This window comes from Protobothrops mucrosquamatus, unplaced genomic scaffold (genome assembly GCF_001527695.2).
Source record: "Protobothrops mucrosquamatus isolate PMUCROS unplaced genomic scaffold, P.Mucros_1.0 scaffold2057, whole genome shotgun sequence".
Lineage (NCBI taxonomy): Eukaryota > Metazoa > Chordata > Lepidosauria > Squamata > Viperidae > Protobothrops > Protobothrops mucrosquamatus.
Genome location: NW_015388162.1, coordinates 38402 through 52996, shown reverse-complemented (window position 1 = coordinate 52996; position 14595 = coordinate 38402).

Genomic DNA, 14595 nt, shown 5'->3' with positions numbered 1-14595 from the left:
TCATCAGCGGAGAGGCAGCGGCGAACAACAGGATCTGCCTGGCATTTGGGAAGCCTGGAACATGAGTCACTTCCCTGCCTGGCGGGGGCCGGGAGCTCCGGTGCTTCCTTGGCTCTGCTCAGCCTTCCCGAGCTGCTCCCGTTCTCTTTGGGGGGGGGGAAGTGGGAGGGGGGGCTCCTGCACAGGGACTGCCACCTGCAGGCGGAGAAGGTGGACCCCCAGCAAGCTGCCCAGGGCAGGAGAGGCTGTAGGCAGACCTCCTCGCCTGCCCCTCCCCCAGCCAATTCTTGCCTTCTCACACCAGGAAAGCCGGGGTGCTGGGAGGGATGGGGAGGATGCCCCTCCTCCTTGGCAGGGCACCCCGATCTGGCCCTCTTCCAAGGATGCCTACTGGGGAGTCCAGGGCGGAGCAAGGCACTTTGGCCTCCCCAGGCAGGAAACCAGGATGGTTGAGGAGGGACCAGGCCCCTCGGCCTCTGGGGCCCAAAGGAGAAGCTTGGAAATATCTGGGGCTCTTCCTGTCCCACTCGGGGTGTGTGAGTGAGGGGGGACCCCTAGAGAGGGGGGGGAAGGGGCTGTGCCATCCAGGAGCTCAGCAGGGGCAGACTGGCAGGACAGAGGGAGGGGGGACCTGCAGGGACAAGCTTCCTCTGACGTCTCTGTCCTCCCCTGGGGGCGTCTGGTGGAGCCCCAAGTGCAGCGGGGGAGGGGCTGGGCCAGGCTGACACCCCAGTTGGGCGGGGTATGCCTGGACGGGTTCAGGGGGAGACCTGCTGCTCCATGTCCTCAGCCACAGATGCTGCCCGGTTCCCCCGACTCGGAAACACCTTGTGGGCTGAGCCCCAAGGCAGATGGGGGGGGAGGGCAGGTGAGGATGCTGCAAAGGAGCTGCAGGCAGTTTCTGGAACTGGGGAGGGGGGAGAGCTTTTCAGCCAGGAGACGGGGAGGGGGGGAGGGCAGATTTGCAGAAAGTCCTGTCCCTGAGCAGCTGCAGGCAGGGAGGAAGCCCCCGCCCCAAGCCATGGTGGGAGGGGCCACCAAGTTGCTTGACTGGTTCCACTGGGAAAGCCAGTGTGCAGGGAGGGAGGCTGGGCCTCGCTGGACCCCAGTCCGGCTTCCCTCCCCCCACACCGTTGATCCTGGCGCCTCTCGGCTGCTGAGCGAGGGACACCAGGAAGGCCCCCTCCCTACCCTCTGAGAGTGGACTGCTGGCAGAAAACCACCTGGGGTGCAGTTTGTGGGGTTCAGCTGAGCCACGGGCCTGGCTGGGTGCTGAAGGGGACCTCCAGGCCCATGTTTCCCATCCTGTGGCAGCTCTGCAGAAGAAGCGGGAGAGGTCTGGCCACTTGCATCCCACATTCACGTGGGCCAGAGGGCGAGGCAGGACCTTCTTTTGGGGGGGGGTTGTGGCCCCAGGACGTTCTGCGCTTCTGGGTCCTTGGGGCCTCCCCTGGGTGATCTTGGCTGGGAAAAGTGTGGGGCGGAGGGCTGCAGAGCCAAGAAAGCAGCCAGGCACAGATCCATCTTGTTCCTAGACTGGGAGGGGCTGCTTAGGGCTGCTCACCCCCCAGCAAATGCCTTCCCTTGAGAACCACCCAGAAGCTGCAACTGGCTCAGCATGCGGCGTCTGAGAAATTTGGGGACACCTCAATACGCCCATATAAGCCCCACTACTTTACCAATCACACAGGCCTCCTATAGCCTTCAGGAGCAACTCGAGATACTGGTTATCATCAATCAAGCCACCATTCATGGCTTCGGGTAGGGTTACTTGTGGTCTCTGATTGTTTCTGCTTGTCCCACGAGTCCAACCAGGTGGGCACCTCTCAGGCAGGGCCCAGGAGATGGGCACCCTCTGGTGCAGCCTCTGCCCCGGGAGACCTCCCCGGCGTGACCCTGACACCCCCGGCCTTCCACAGGACCCTGACAAAGAGGCCCTTCCCCTGGAAGGAGCAGCAGCCGAAGCCCCCAGAAGGGTCTCCCATGGACGAGACGCTGCTTGGCTCACTTGTCCTGTGACTCTCTCGGGCTTTTCATGCTGTTTTGGGGTTCTGGATTTTGTTTATATTCCCTTTAAAAAAAAATATTATTCTGTCCTCTTGCGAGGTGCGCAGGGGGCCGAACCGAGTGCTCCTCCTGATATTCAGCTGGCTGCATTTATGCCACAAAACCTCACAATCACACAGCCACACCAGACGTTCCTGATTGCTTGTTCCCGATTTGCTGAAGACGTGCGCAGATTAGGCTAACTTCCCATAATAAGCTACCAGGGAGGGGAGTTACTTCATTTCCTAAGCTCTCCCCTTCTGGAGGTGCTTTTCAGCATGCTAACGATGGGCTTTGTGCCTCTGGACCTGTGGGCAGAGATTCTTGGCCGCAGCTGAAGCACCTTCCCTGTCCTTCTTCCAGTAACGGCCCACTTACAAAATTCTTCAGCCCGGTTGCAAAGCCACCATCGGTCAGCTAGGCTAACAGTTCCTATAACTGACATATTTGCGGTCAGCCTCTTTCGCGTGTTCCGATAAGTAGGGGGTCATCCGTCCCCCTCAGTAGAGAAAGTCTCCTGGCCCATCCTTTCCCAAGAATATACTTTCCTGAAAGCAAAAGTGGTTGCAGAAGTAGCAAAGCGAAATCTGCCCGTTTGGCGCGCAAAGGCTACAATTACCTTTCCCTTTCTGCCCTGTGGTCAGTCAATGACCAATCAGACGTTGTCCTGCTGTTTAGGCAACGGACCCCTCAGCTCGTGCCTTCTCTGTCTCAGCACTCCTGTGGGTGACTCTGGGCTGGACTGGGGCGTCTCCCCGTTTGGGCCGGCACAGCTTGGCTCCCAACCCTCTCTTGTCCTCAACCATCTCTTCCCTCCACCCCCACCCCCCACCCCCCATTGCTAATGTCAGGCTGGCAGGATGCGATGCGAAGCTAGCAGGACGGCAGCCGTGACAGTAGGTGTTAGCTAAGAGCTGATCCCAACAAGGGCTCCATCAAGCCGAAGCATAGATTAACATGGATTGTGTCTGGCTGAAGCTAATACCTCTGAATATGGAAGTGGTGGCATATAAATCTGATAAATAAATTGTCACGGTTCCGACAGCTGAAACTCTTCAAAAGAACTTCGAGGCATTGTTTACCTTTATTCAAGAAACCAAGTGTTGGCACTACATAGCTGAAACCAGAAACCAATTTCCCCTCCCCTGGGCACAAAGTATCAAAGCAATAAATGCTGCTAACACCCGATGTTCTTGCTTCGACCTAAAGGGTTTATGGCTCACTTGCAAAAGCCCCTTAATAGCTTGCAGTCAATGGGGCAGCCCCCCCCACGCATTGATCCAGTTAATGAACCCACTGAAACCCCCCTTTTGCCTTGCATGCTGCTCCACCGGCCTGCTCTGTGTTGGGGGCTTCAGGGAGGGTGTTGCAGACAGAAGCCAAGCTGGGGGCAGCTTCTGAGCCCCAGGACACCCATGTCCATCGCTGACCTGACCGGGCAGAGAGAAGCATGCCCATCGCTGACCTGACCAGGCAGAGGGAGCAAGGCTCCAGTCCTCAGTGAGGGGGGGAGCAGAGGCGCCTGGGCTCTCCTCCAAGGGGGTGGGTGGCGGCAGGTATCTGGTGGAGCAGGTCCTGTCACCAGAAGGCCAGCTCAGCTCAGCTTGCGGATCTGCGGCCCTTCTGGAGGGGAAGCAGGTGAAGGCCTGTGTGCCTCTGTCACGGCTTCTTGGGCTGCCGGCTTCCCGCGGCAGAGGAGTCATCCCCACAGGCAGCTCAGAAATGCTAATTGCCTCAGCAGGTGACTTCCAGGAAGTTGACAGCCAGAACATGTGTGTGTGTGTGTGTGTGTGTGTGTGTGTGTGTGTGTATGTGGGGGGGAGGGGAGGAATCTCTAGTAGATGGTCTTTTTGAAGAGGCCCGTCTGCTCCTTCAATAGTAGCAATTATTGATTTACTTATAAAATTTATAGGCCACTTGTCTTACTTCAAAGTAACTCTGGGCAGCATACTATCGTAAAAATGAAACTGTATAAAATTAAGAACATAAATTAAAACATCGGTACCTCCTTGGAGCTGGGCAAAGGTACCTTAATTTCTGCAGATTTTTAATTACATCATGACCGATTGGATTACTATAATAGGTTATTTGCAGCCCATCATGCACTGGCAAAGGAGCCGTGTTGAGGGATGGTACAGAAAAAATTAAAATAAATACAATAACCGCCACCGCCACCCCGATCGCAAAGGCCTTATTATTCTGTTCTGACTGTTTTTAGGACAGGGCTCTGAGCTCTGAGCTTCGTTCAGGCACTTCTATGGAGGAATGCAGAAGTTGCCCTGCACACGCATTGGCATCTGATACTTTATTATAGTAGCAATTAAAATAACAATGCAACCAAATAAAATTAAGCATGACATTTATATTACTTTTGATGAACATGCATTTATCACATTTAGGTAGTGCCCATTTCACTCTCAAAATCCAAAATATGAGCTGGCAACAGTTTTAAGGCGCCTTTCTATGGGATGGAGCCCCGTGGCAGCTTTGCAGGTTCCTGGTGGGCACCGCAGAGGAGTCAGCCATGCCATCCCATGAAGAGCTTTGATTTTGGGGAGCCCCCAGCCCAGTGGTAAAGAGAAGGGACCCTGCTTTCTCCTGGGAGCCCAAGAAAGCCCTCAGCCCCAGTTCCCACTTGCACCCCTGCCCACTGTGGGGGCTGCGAGCTCTGGAGGAAGGCTGTGTGCCCTTTGTCCGGCCTCTGGAGTGCCCTGGGCAGGATGCCCTGCTGGAGCTGGGGGTCAGGAGGAAGCTGGGGCAGGAGCGTAGTTGAGGCTCAGCTCAAGCAGCCCCAGTTGTGTCCCCCTTGTTGCTGCTGCCCAGGGCAATGCCGGGATGGACGGAGGATCAAAGGGCCCTTGCCCACTTAAAGCCTCAGGGCCTGCAGAGCAACCAGCGGACGCGTTTGTGAGAACTTCCCTGGGAGGGGGCTGTCCCAGAGCAGCCCCATCTGGCTCTCTCAGGGGAAGGGGCTCCCCCTGGCATGGTGAGATGGCGGGAAAGACCTGCTAGCACAGTGGTTCTCAACCTTTTTAATGCCGCGACCCCAACTGGTCGTAAGTCGAGGACTAAACCTGTCGTAAGTCGAGGACTAAACCGGTCGTAAGTTGAGGACTTTCCCTGCCCGGGAGCGCCGTGCATGCGTGGTTCCGCCCCCTGCGCCGGCCAAGGCGTAGCTGGCAAGCGGCAGAGACGGAGCAGGCCGACCACCAGCTGGCCCAGCTCAAGGGAGGTAAGGCACCCGCTGGAAAAGGGGAAAAAAATGGCGGACAAAAAAAATGGCGGACAAAAAAATGGCGGATAGCCTTGCTTGGCGACCCCCATGAAATGGTCAATCGACCCTAAATGGGGTCCCGACCCACAGGTTGAGAACCACTGTGCTAGCAGCTTCTACCTTAACCCCCCTCCCCCCCGGAGATGCTATGAGGAAACCTTGACCACCCCGTGCCCAGGCCTGAAAGTGGCCCTGTGTAAGTTCTGCTTACAACCCCCTCCTGATAAAATAAATCAACACATTACAGTTGCATTTTACAAAGCATCCAAATTTATTCTGCTCACTGAAATGAAGGACAGGGTTAAAAACATTTTAAAAACTGGGGTTTAGACCACTGTAAACCGAAGTTGGTCAACGCTGCAACAAGCAAGGCAGTTGAACAGAACTCTTAAAGCCCGGGGGGGGTCCTTTCCAAGAGAGAAGGCCCTGCAGTCTTTCTCCCACCCTGGAGACCCCCCCCTGTCTCCCCCTCAGCCTCTGCCTGGGTGGGCAGCAGCAGTGCTGGGCGGAGGGCCCTTGAAGCAGAGGGGCCACAGCTGGCAGAAATGGGCCTTGAAGCTCCCCCTCAATGGGGTGAACTGGTCACAGGAGCCTGAGACCCTGCTGGCTGCCGGGACTTTAACCCCCCCAGGGACAAAAAGGCCCCCTGTTCCTGGCTACGGAAGCGGAGGTTCCCCCCCCCCTCAAGCAGGAGAGTGTCTCCCTCCTCTTGGGCGGACAAGGGGGCTGATGCTCTCTTGCACCACCTGGAGGCTGCTGGTGGAGAGCCAGCCGGGAACCCCCCCCCCCAGGCTGAAAGGAAAGGAAAGCTGCCCCCAATCCGTGGGGACGGCAGGCAAGGCGGGCAGCTTCCTTAGTTGGATTCGAAGAGCCTTCGGTCCCCCCCATGCCTTCTTCCAAGACGCTTTTCAGCTTCCCAGTTTAACTGCAGCCCTGGGATCCCCTGAGGCCACCTGAGCCAGATTCTGCTGCCCCCTGCTGGCGCCAAAGAGGCTGTGCATGGCGTTGGGCTGTCAAGGAGGAATTCCTTGCCAGGGTTCAAGGATCAGCCAAGGTCAGCTCTGTGGGGCCACCTGTAGCAAAGGTGCAGGGGAAGCAGCCCCGGACCTCTCCTGCTAGGGGTGGTCGGCCTTGGGGGGGAGGGAGCCACCGAGAGGTTCCTTGTTTGCAAGGCCTCAAGGAGTGCCCCCTCCTGCTCCGGGAGGACACACCAGCCACCCAGAGGTGGACATCCAGCCTTGCTCCAAAGCTCCAACGAAGGAGATTCCCAACGACCGAGACCTTCCAGGGCTTGTTCCTCACCTTGATGGGAAACCATTTCTGGAACCGGATCCTTTGGGTTGCCCCTGTCCCCAGAGTGAAAGCAGCCTGCTGCACCCTCATTATATGATGGCCCTTTGATCTAGGTGGGGGGGTGTGGGTGTGTGGACCCATCCATCCATCCATCCATCCATCCATCCATCCATCCATGCCTGTTTCTACAAAGAGGAAGACAACTGTGTAAGAGAAAAAAAGAGAGATTGGGGAGAAGGGGCACTACTTATTCTCTCCCATACATGCACACACACACACACACACACACACACACGCAATCACCCAAATTACCTGGGAAGTGAGTAACCAGGATCATCCAATCTGGTATTCTGTGTGGACATTTTGTGGGACAAATTGCAGATTCCGCTTAAGTGAGACGTTTCCTCCTCCGGTCCTCCTTATGCAAGTCGGTTCTTGTGAAAGCTAAACAAACCGGCTCTTTCCAAACCAGAGACATGGAACCAGCCTCCCCACCCACCCCTGCCCCCCCACTCCAAAGAGAGACCACCCAGGGCAAAAAAGAGGGGCAGAAAAATAACAGAATAACAGAGTTGGAAGGGACCTTGGAGGTCTTCTAGTCCAACCCCCTACTCAGGCAGGAAACGCTATACCAGTGGTGGTGAACCTATGACACAGGTGCCAGAGGCGGCACTCGGAGCCCTCTCTGTGGGCACACATGCCGTTGCCCCAGCCTTGCCTCCGCCCGTGACCCCCTCCTCACCAGCAGCCCCCCTGGAGGAGAGTCGCCCCGAGCGTGGCCCATGTGGAGCAGCGCAGCCAAAGACATGGCAGCCAGGCAGCAGAGACAAGACTCTGCCCTCACGCCCCAATGCGCACAGTTGATGCTGCGGGCCGCGGGCAGAGGGCGTGGCCATGGTGCTGCTGGGTTGCCTGGGCGATCTGTGGCGGGCCCTGGAGGTGGTGAGTGGCCCTGCGGGCGGGCAGGGTGAGGCAGACTGGAGCGGGGGTGGGGCAGAGGGTGGAGCAGGGGCGGGGCAGGGGTGAGGCAGGGGCGGGGCCAGTTTTTGGGCACTCGGTCTCTAAAAGGTTTGCCATCACTGCCCTATACCATTTCAGACAAAGGGTTGTCCAAACAGAAAAGGGGCGCCCGTGGGACATGGGGCAACTGCAGAGACCCTTTCGCGGTGACATCTCTGCTTTTTGCGATGAAAGGCCCCATCAGACGCTCCTCTCTCCTTGGCCAGCCAGGCAGGAACCCAAACCCTATCTGAAGAAGCAGCCAAGCGCTCTGGGGACCTGCAAGGAATCGCCAGCCCTAGTTGTCTTCCTCTCAGAAGGCAAGAAGGACTCCAGGCCCCAAATGGCCCTCTGGAAGTGAAGGGGCTGGAGGACCTTCAACTGGAAGAGGAGCAGCCCCTGGGCCAGGTAAGGGAGGGCTGGTGGAGAGACGAGGGCCAGTCTGTCAAGAGGAGCTCATTTCGGATCTCACAGGATAAATGACACTCTTCCCCCCCCCCACTGATATTGGTTTTAGAGCCCTTCGGGGATTCCAGAGGGGAGGGGGTGGAGCAAGGGCTGGGGGGGGGGGGAGAGACTGGGACTCTCCACAGAGGAGAAGCAAAGCAGCTGCTTGGGCGACCTTTCACCTTCTTGGGGGTCACATTTGGGAAGGGGTGGCAACATTCCCAATATTCATCAAATTTGCAGATGACACCAAGCTGGCAGGAATAGCCAACACTACAGGCTTAGGATACAGGAGGACCTGGACAGACTTGAACACAGGGTGCTATCTAACAAAATGACATTCAACGGGGAAAAAAGCAAGATTTTACATTTAGGCAAGAAAAACCAAATGTACAGGTATAGTATGGGTGGCACCTCACTCATTAGTAGTAACTGTAAGAGGGATCTCAGAGTCCTATGGACAATCACTTAAATATGAGCCAGCTGTGTGCTGCAGCTGCCAAAAAGGTCAATACAGTGCTAGGCTGCATTAACAGAGGGATAGAATCACGTGAAGTGTTTACAAGGCCTTGGTAAGGCCACCCTTGGAATCCTGCATTCAGTTTTGGTCACCACGACATAAAAAAGATGTTGAGACTCTAGAAAGTGCAGAGAACATAGATAGGTAGGTAGGTAGGTAGGTAGGTAGGTAGATAGATAGATAGATAGATAGATAGATAGATAGATAGATAGATAGATAGATAGATAGATAGATAGATAGATAGATAGATAGATAGAGATAGAGATAGAGATAGAGATAGAGATAGATAGAGAGATAGAGATAGAGATAGAGATGATAGAGATAGAGATAGAGATAGAGATAGATAGAGAGATAGAGATAGAGATAGAGATAGAGATAGAGATGACAGAGATAGAGATATATACATATATATAGCAATCCCACGTCATCAAGAAGGAAGCTCTGGGCGACTTTTCCAGCGTCTGGCTGAAATCCAAGTACATGGATCCTGAGTCACCTAGTTTCACAAAATGAAATTGTTCTAGTGTCGCACCATCAGTGGGCAGTCTCTGCCCCTCTCAGGTGTGCATGGTTCGACTACCACACCTCTGTGCCGCAGGATTCACTTCCGCCTTCTCGAGGCCCATACAAAAAGGGGGGGGGAGCCTGGACTGAGGCAGCAAAGTGCTGTCTTCATCAAGCTCTCCCCCCCTTTGACCAGCCTGTTGAGTCCAGAAAATGGCGCAATGCCAGAGGCCAGGAATAAGAACGAAGAAGATCAAGCACCCAGGGAGGACACACAACTCCAGGAAGGAAGAGGCCACGTTGTACAGTCCCAGGGGCGTTTTTTTCCCCTTTCGCCTCCAGAAATGCACACAGTGTGTGGAATGTAAAGTGAGAGCCAGACCTCTGAACAAAGAGAGCGAATGGGAATTATGGCCGTAATTGAAACGGGTTGAAGAAACTCACGAATGGAATGGAGGGATTGAAACTTATTCCAAAGGAGCAGGCCAGAAGCTGGGGTGGGTGGGTGGGTGGGTAGGAGGGGCCCGATGCATGACGGAAGGCCACACACAGATCGGGACCCAGAAAGGGCAGCAATGGCAGAGCCCAGCTGAGACAGAGGTCAGTGGGGAGGGTGCTCTTAACTGCCGGGCCAGGCAGACCAAGGAGCTACGGGACCAGATTCCAGGACTTTGGGGGAGAAAAGACCCTGGAACAATGGAAGAACACCGGAGTCGAACTGGCCAAAGATTTCCCGTGGTGTTGCTGCGTGTCGCTTTTTCCAAAGATTTAGAGGAGAGCCAAGGGGGGGGAGTCTCTTCCATCCAAACCTAAGCAACAGAGAAAACCGGCTACAGGAGACAAAGGAAGGGAGGGAGCACATCTTGTTGGGTTTAAAGTAGCTTTTTTCTTCTCCTTCAGTCGTGTCCTGTTCACAGAGAGGGCCTGCATAAGCCCCTGCGGTTTTCTTGGCAGGATTTTGGAAGTAAGTTGCTCTTGCCTGCTTCTTGGGGCTGAGAGGGAGGGGCTGGCTCAGGGTCGCCCAGCTTTCTTCGTGCCCAAGGCAGGATGGGAGCTGCGTCCAACGGGCTCCCAAGAGCCAGAGACAGGCAGTCCTCAACTTATCAGCACAATCAAGACCAAAACTTCCGTTAAGCTAAGCAAGACAGTTGTTAAGTGAGTTTTGCCCCACTTTACGACCTTTCTTGCCACAGCGGTTAAGTATATCTCTGCAGTAGTTAAGTTAGGAACACGGTCGTTAAGTGAATCCGGCTTCCCCCATTGACTTTGCTTGTCAGAGTGTCGCAAAAGGGGATCATGTGACACCCCTGAGACGCTGCGACCATCATAAATACACACCAGTTGCCAAGCGTCCAAATTTTGATCATGTGGTCATGGGGATGCCGCAACGGTCGTAAGCGTGAAAAAGTCACGTTTCTCCGTGCTGTTGTAACTTCGAACAGTTACTAAATGAACGGTTGTAAACCGAGGACTGCCTGCATATTGTCAAGATACTAGAGAAAAGGAAATTGGAACATGATTGTGCAAGCATACCCACTTTCAGAGAAGCCAGCCCCAACAGTCCTGGGGTTGGGGGAAGCAGTGGTGGTGGGGCACTTAGTGTGGGGGCGGGAAGCAGCAGCGGTGGTGGAGTGCTCCATCGGGGGTGGCGGCGAGATGCTTCATGTGGGGAGAGAAGCAGTGGTGGTGGGACGCTTCATCGGGGGGAAGCAGCGGTGGCAGTGGAGTGCTTCGTCGGGGGGTGGGGGAAGCAGTGGTGGTGGGGTGCTTCATGTGAGGGGGGAGCAGCAGCGGCGGTGGAGCGCTTTGTCGAGGGTGGGAGAAGCAGTGGCAGCAGGGCACAGTGTGGGGAGAAGCAGCGGTGGCAGTGAAGCGCTCTGTCAGGGGGGTGGGGGAAGCAGTGGCAGTGGGGCGTTTCATGCGGGGGAAGCAGCGGTGGCGGTTGAATGCTCCATCGGGGTTGGAGGAAGCAGTGGCAGTTAGACATTTCATCCAGGGGGGAAGCAGTGGTGGCAGTGGAATGCCCTGTCAGAGGGTGGGGGGAAGTAGTGGCTGGCAGCGGGGCGCTTCATGCAGGGGGGAAAGCAGGAGTGGCAATGGAGTGCTCCGTCAGAGGGGTGGGGGAAGCAGTGGCAGTGTGGTCCTTCATGCGGGGGGAAGCAGCGGTGGTGGTGGAGCGCTCCATTGAATGGTGGGTGGGGGGAAGCAGTGGCTAGTGGCAGGGTGCTCCGTGCAGGGGGGGGAAGCAGCAGGGTTTTGTGGTTTTCAGTGTTTTCCTTTCTGTGGTAAACGGATCCAAATGGCTCTCTGAGTTTTTAAGGTTGCCGACCCCTGCCCTACAGAGAAAACTTTGACTCTGCCAAACCATACCTGGCTTCCCTGGTTCGCAAGGGGTCCAGACTGGTCCCCTCCCAACAAGGCTGCTCATGGGCTGGGTTTGGGCTGGTGGGCGACGGACCCTGCAGGGTTCCCAGAGGGGGACACACACACATTGTCTTTCGCAGATGGTTTATTGCGCTTGTAGTGGTTGCAAGACAGGAAGGGGGCGGAGGGGCAGCATGATCACCAGATGAACAGGGGCTTCCCATCGGTCTGGGACAGCAGTCGGAGGCAGTTGAGCAGGATCAGGCAGTCGGCCACCTTGTCCTGGGGCACCACGCTGGTAATCACCTCGTGCAGGTAGCTTGGATCATTGTACAGCTGAGCTTCAGAGCCTGAGGCATCGGGACGCTCACGGAGGATGCCGTAGGTGTTCACAATGTGCTCTGTAAACTGGGGGTGGAAGGTGGGGTTGTAGTTTTGCGGCTTCAGGCGGTTCATGATTTCGTTGTAGCGTTCCATCATGGCCGTCCGCTGTTCTGCGGTCAGGGGGTTGACGGTGTCATTTTCAGCCTGTGGGAAAAAGAGGCAAATCTTCAGTCTCCTTCTCGTGTTTGGGGTGCTCAAGATTGGCTGCCTAGAGCCCACTCCGTCCCTCGGGCAGCAAGCAGGAGACCTGGCACTCGTGCTGATGGCAGTAACCATACCGCCACGGGAATCCTGGAATTGCCTGGCACTCCGGTGCCGCTGATCCAAGGAGATCCCAAGGTCCCCTGCAGGGTCAGAAGTCCTGGGGCTCCTGCATTCATAAGGTCTCCAGCATCAGCAGGGCGAGCATTAGCTCTAGTGGCACCTCTTTCGCCTTGATGCTCCTTGCCAGTTTCCCGTTTCTGTCTCTCTCCCCATCTGAGGTAACCCACAGCTGATGTAGATGGCGTGTGAATAGCTCAAGCCCTCGTCTTTCTGATAACCCTGTAAAGCCCACTCTGGGTGTTACGTAAACCTTGGAGTGTCATGAGTTTGACACCGACTGCTAAGTGAGATTTCAGACCCTCCTCGTGAGATCAGTGTGTCTGCTGTGGCCCTGCAAAAGGTAGAGGGCCTAAGGGTCGACAAACGGCCATGCTCGCCTCACCTGCACTATTTTCTCAGGGATGTTGCCAACAGTGAAGCCGTAGAGGCGGACTCGGTCGGGGAAGATGCTGGAGAGGATGCGGCGGTCCAGCTGGAAGGCCACCTCCCCCACGATACGTTCAAAGGTCGCAGCCTTGGAATCTGAGGAGACCAGAATCCCCGGTCAGCCTGAGAGGTCCCCAGCAGCCCCCGCCTTCTTCCTGGCCGTGGCCAAAGGGCTCTCTTCCCCTGGGAAAGACTGATGGGTTGATTTTCTTGACCTGAGTTTTGTGCCATCTGAGTCCAGATCGACTTTAGGTGGTTCATAATATCTCAGGAGAAGATTTAAAAAATGCAGCATGCAGAAATCAATGAGCAAGGGGCGTCCCTTGTCATCCAGGAAACCTCTTTCTGAGGGGCTCCTTCACAGACCACCTGGGGGTCAACTTGGACTCTAGGGACCAAATGGTAGTCTTGACTTATGACCGTAATACAACTTGGACCTTCTGTTGTAAATCTTGACGGTCATAAGCCGAGGCACTCATGTGACCGACCCAATTTTATGACCTTTTGGGGGACAGTTGTAAAGCAAACACAGCAATCATAGAGTCCATTCATTCCTATGGGTGCTTTTTGCTGGAAACCATCATAAATCACGGTCACATGACTACGAAATACCGCAATTGGCCATAAACGTGAGCCCGTTGCCTAGCACCTGAAATGCAGTCATGTGATCATGAGGGGAGGGTTTGCTGCCATCAGAGCTCTGGAACCAGGTGGTAAGTACTTTTTTTGGGGGGGTGTCCATCGTTTTTGGTAAACAGCCAGTTGTTCGGCGAGGACTTCCTGTGTTTGTTATTCGCGTATCAGCCTCCTTGCTGCACAACATTGTCCATGCTGGAGGTGCTGCAGTGCTGGGAGCACCGAGGGTGCTGGTGGAGAAGGCCCCCAGGCGTGTGGTGCTGGGAGACTTCACCCTGCCATCCTGGGGTATGGACTGAGAGGCAGCTTCAGAGTTCGTGACCACCAAGACCATCGTGGCTGCCCCACTCGGTACGGAGGCCACGCGTGAGGTGTTTGCCTTGGGGCGGTGGCAATGTGATCCAGAGCTGGGGGGGACAGATCTGCCATGGACAGATCATTTCCTACTGGCTCAGGAAATGTGGTCAGCTCTCCCCACAGGGAGTCAAGGTGCTCTTGAGGGCCATGTAGGATGGACTTTGTAATACTTGCAATATGGTTTTTGTAGTAGTTGCACAGGCTAACTAACGTGGGTTTCATTGCATTTCAAATTTGCCTTTTTCAAATGTATCAGATATCTCTGCCAGTCCTGGTTATCCATGGGCGCCAAGGGCTGTCTGCGGCTGGGGAGAGAGTCTGTGTGCTAGTCACCCTGCCACCCTGCATCCCAAGGCCCTGCCCTCTTGCTTTGCCACCTCAGCTGCCCTTCTCCCTCTTCTTCCTTCAGCTGCCGATGAGGGGTACGCTGCCACAGGCGACCTCAGGAGGAAAGTCCACAAAGGGCCCGTCTGGGTGTGCGTGGTCGGCCACAGAGCAAGGAGTCCACGAAGCACAGGGGCCAAAAGGGTGTAGATTTGGGGGGGGGAGAGAAGATAGATGGGGGGGAGTTGAAGCAACCCTGTGGTGGGGATGGGTTGCCAAGCACCCATATTTTGATCACATGACCCGCCCCTAATGAAACCACAACCGTGCTGGTGAACTTACTTCAGCTTTCGTTTGCTTTACAGACCTGCGAAGTAAATGCGAGGATCGGTCATAAAGGTTGCAACTGCGAACGGTTCCCGAAGGTGGCAGTCCCTGAACGAAGACCCCCTTCCTTCTGTGGGAGCCCCACTTAGAATAAATCAAGGGGCACGCCTGCACGCGTCGCAAACGACCCTAGGGGAATCCTCTGGCCAGGATGGAACCAAGCCAACCCCTTTATGCGCCTCTTGAATATCTGATCTATTTCCCTGCCATTTGCCTTGCGGAGGTCTCCCTGGGTCTCTCTGCCACATATTTCTATGCCAAAGTTAAAGCAAAAGATCACCTTCTTTAAAAGACGGGGGGGGGGGGGGGG